Here is a 4,552-nt window from a genome sequence, read left to right on the forward strand (position 1 = left end):
ACAAAATAGATATGCTCCGTAGGAAATGCTAAATAGAAACATTCAACAAGTTGATTTAAGAAGGCAAAGGTAATTCAAAGAAAATAAATGATTAGTAAATCTAGAATCAAAATTTGAACTAATAAAAATCAGCACCAGAATTGCAAAGGCGGCAACATCAGGTGTATTAAACACCTTTGTCAAATTAGAAAGTAACACATCAACAACCATCTTGAGATAGCTCAGAGTATGAAAGTAATATGATTTGCCAATGGTACACATATGACAATACACATAAATCTACCATAAGCAGACAACTAGTGTTGCAACCGAAATATTATTACAATCCAATGTATAGCAGATTAGGAGGTGTACATATATTGCACCAGCAGATTCAACTAGTTGTAGCAGAAGTGTGTAGTAGATCCATATAGCAATTTTCATACACTATTTAGCGCAAAGTAAAGGATGTCCACTCCCATGGGTTAGGCTATGCTGCAAAAATATGAAACAAGTCAAAGCTATGCAAACATACTGAACATGTTTTAATAGATGAGGAGAAAAATATAGAGATAATTAGATTTATGCCCCTAGTTGTGTCCCACTCGTCTGTTTTACCCCTAATTCCCAAAAGTCACTGGTTCTGTCCAAGTCACTTTGCTCCTATTATGCTTTTGCCCTTTAACCGTTTGACCATCAGTTTGAAAACTTTATAACTAATTCATACTAAATCAAAAAATGCAAATAAGATACCAAAATGTTCAGAAAAACATCACCTATATGTCACTGTCATTTGCATTCATGAAAAAAGTGTTGGAAAGTGCCCATCCGAGTTTTAGCTCTTATGCTAGCACCATGAATAGTAAAATCTAAAAAAATTCAAAAAAAAATAAAAAAATTGGTGGCAAAGAATGACAAATGTTTTAAGTGCCTGCCAAGTTTCATCAAGGAATAACATTTGTGGGTGCCGCGGCAAAAAAAACAATCAGCACTCCAAAATAGATTTTTTTTGCCACGACTTCCACGAATGTCGTTCCCTAATGAAACTTGGCAAGCACTTAGAACATTTGTTGTTCTTCGCCACCATATTTTTTTTGAATTTTTTTTAGAGTTCACTGTTCATGATGGTATCAAAAGAGCTAAAACTCGGATGTGCACTTTCCAACACTTTTTTCATGAATGCAAATGACACTGACATATAGGTGATGTTTTTCTGAACATTTTGGTATCTTATTTGCATTTTTCTGATTCAGTATGAATTAGTTATGAAGTTTTCAAACTGATGGTCAAACAGTCAAAGGGCAAAAGCATAAGAGGAGCAAAGTGACTTGGACAGAACCGGTGACTTTTGGGAACTAGGGGTAAAACAGACGAGTGGGACACAACTAGGGGCATAAATCTAATTATCCCAAAAATATAAATACCGTTTGAGCTGTCATGTCCGACTTGGTAACTAGAACAATGTACTGATGGTGAACCTTGTCGGACGTTACTTCCTCTGCAAACAAGGGAAGTGTATTATAAAAACCTAACAAAAGACATACTATTAAAATTATGGTTCATTTACCTTTTTCCTTTTGCTAATGGCCTCCTCTAAACCCCTCTTCAATCTCTTACCACTGCCCTTCGTGTTTGCAACATCAGGAGGATGAATTTCTCAAGATGGGTCCAACTTTTTCAGGGAGTTTCATCAGAATATGCCACATACAAAGTCGATGCTTTGTGTTCGGAAATATATATTCTATTCCTCTTCTCATGCTTTGGTCCTCATCAGTTATGATTAGCTTTGGTGGAACCCCACACATTGCTTTCAAGAAAGTCTGAAATAACCATTTGTATGATGCAATCTTCTCATTTGACAAAAATGTAGCACCAAATGTAACACAATATTAGTGATGGTTAACACCAGTAAAAGGCGCAAATACCAAGTCCTACTTGTTGAATCGATATGTAGAGTCAAATGACACAACATCACCAAACAATGAATATTTCTTTCTACATATACTATCTTCCCAGAAAATATTGGTCAGCTTATTGTTCTCATCATCAATGTAGAATGCTGGATTGGCCCTTTTTTATTTTCCATTATATCTACTATAAGTTGTCCATCTGCTCCCTTAATCACTGGCTTAAAATCATGTTGACAGTTTTGTAAGTCACGTTTTGTGGAACCAATGTTTCCTTGCACTAGTGCAGAACTGGGCAATAGCACCGGTTCGTAAGGGGCTTTAGTGCCGGTTCGGTAACCGGCACTAAATTGTAGGCACTAAAGCCCCCCCCCCTTTAGTACCGGTTCAGCATGAACCGGTGCTAAAGGGCAAACACGTGGCACGAGCCAGCTCCGTGGGCGCGTAGGACATTAATACCGGTTGGTAACACCAACCGGTACTAAATGTTTTCGTGTGTTTTGGTTTTATTTTTTATTTTTACTTTAATTTTGTGTTTTCAATTTAATTTAGTGATTGTTTTACATTATAATGAGTTGTTAAATCATTAGGTGATTAGTTTGACTAGATGCATGTGGATCCTAGCTAAGTCATCAAGTATATGTCATATCCATATTATATATACTTGATCACCTACTTAAGTGATCGAGGTAATATGGATATGGCATATACTTGATCACTTAGCTAGAATCCATCCAGTTGAAACTAATATGCAATTTCTTTTATAAATGATATAATAACTCATCATCATCATCATCATATTAATTAATATAAAAACTCTTGCATCATATATATCATCACCAACGGTTTTCATAGCAAAGATATCATCGAGTTCAACATGGTAATGATAGTATAAGCGTTCATAACACCACAAAAGCAAATCACTCTTTGAGATTAAGTTCAGGACAAAGAACACGGACATGAGAGGATAAGTACTAAGAACATGAACTAGCTAATTAATCACTCCTGCTGCTCTCTCTCTCTCGGGTAAAATAGCATAGAACGTGTATAGCTTTGTTGATTCATCATATTGGAGCATGCAGATGAACCTATCTCCTAATCGTGGGTTGCGCTTCTAATTGCTGCCCCTAGTACTTCTATGTGATCGTTCACAATTTTGCTCCAGTCTTTTACTATTAAGCATTCCTCGCTATTAGAAATCCTGAATGCACTAAAATGCATTGTAGGATATCTTGGCCGTAAGCTAACAATATTCATGGTACCTTTAGTCTCGATCCAATTAGGCACAACATTCATCGGGAGTCCCTGTTGAAGAACATCGTATAGTAACATACTTAGTAATGAAGTTTAGCTTAAAAAAATAATGTATACAAAAGATGCACTAAGGAGAAATAGTAGAAATCTTACCATCTTTCCTAAATATATGTGACCGTAGTTCAGTACGAACACTATTAGTCGCACGTTTTGAGTACTAACATTTCTAAGTGCAGAAAAGAAATTTGTCTTGACAGCATCAAGATCCTCAAGCCATGAAACATAATGACTTGTCTCCTCGCAGTTTATTTCAGCCCCGGGACAGTGGACGGTCCTGTCTACCAAGCGCCGGACATGTTTGCTTGATTGGAAGTAAGCTGTCAATATAAATTGAGATCTATTAATTATTCAACTGGTTCAAATAATCTCATATCAAAGACATAAATATGGTTGAGAAACTCACATATTGGTAGAACTGGAGGCGTCTGCACATCGACCCAGATATCTCTATTACCTTCAATATCATCTTCCGGACGAATATCAAAGGTGTAACCATATCAGGCTCAAATGCATAAGCCTTGCATAGTGCTTGCCAAGTTTTGCATTCAAAATATGTGTATGTGTCTGCATTGTATAATTTGACGTTGAAGGTATAACCATGCTCGGTCTTCAAGTAAACTCTTTTTATCTCCATAGTTTTGTTAGGACTGAAACATATCTTATCCAAGACAAAAATTCTTGCATGGCAGGGGATACACTAGTTGAATAGTGAAAAATTAAAATTAAAAGGTGAAGCAAATGAAGCATAAGTCATGCTTAATTACGAAAAAAGACTTGTCGTTGTGACTTACTGTATCCACTTCGAAGTTCTCATCCAGCTTGATGCTGAAGCGTCTATCATCAACTAGAAAATTTCTGCCGCACAGGCCGCGCTGGTCTTCGCAGTATTCGCACATAATGAAATCGTGTTCGTCGTCAGACGACATTCCTATGTTCATAGGTGAAACATTAAACACTTATTAGTTCTATTAATTCAACTAATTCTGTTAATTCAACTAGTTCAACTAAGCACTTATGAAGAATATACCTAATTAATTGAACTAATTCAACTAACTTGTTCAACTAATTAATTCAACTAAACTAGTTCTGTTAATTAGATAATAAAATCTCATATAACTAAATTAAATATATATCTAACATATAATTTATATCTAATATCTAACATATATGTTCATATATAGGTGAAACATTAAACACTTACTAGTTCTATTAATTCAACTAAATAAACTAGTTCTATTAATTCAACTAAACATTTACTAAAAATAAACTAGTTCTATTAATTTCTTACTACAATAAAGTAGGTAGGTCTATATAGTAATATTTTGATTAGATTATCAAATCTCATATACCTA

The 4,552-nt window shown here is 35.1% G+C and overlaps 1 long non-coding RNA gene across 1 annotated transcript; it reads right to left on the reverse strand.

The window, feature by feature from the left end:
* Nucleotides 1–319: 319 nt before the first annotated feature.
* Nucleotides 320–1,800, reverse strand: LOC119359154. Its single transcript, XR_005172394.1, has 3 exons — nucleotides 1,547–1,800; nucleotides 1,404–1,477; nucleotides 320–474 (listed from the first exon to the last, which is right to left on the reverse strand). It is a non-coding gene; the product is annotated as an uncharacterized LOC119359154 (long non-coding RNA).
* Between the last annotated feature and the right edge of the window lie 2,752 nt (nucleotides 1,801–4,552).

The sequence above is a fragment of the Triticum dicoccoides genome, chromosome 2A (genome assembly GCF_002162155.2).
Source record: "Triticum dicoccoides isolate Atlit2015 ecotype Zavitan chromosome 2A, WEW_v2.0, whole genome shotgun sequence".
In the NCBI taxonomy this organism is placed as follows: Eukaryota; Viridiplantae; Streptophyta; class Magnoliopsida; order Poales; family Poaceae; genus Triticum; species Triticum dicoccoides.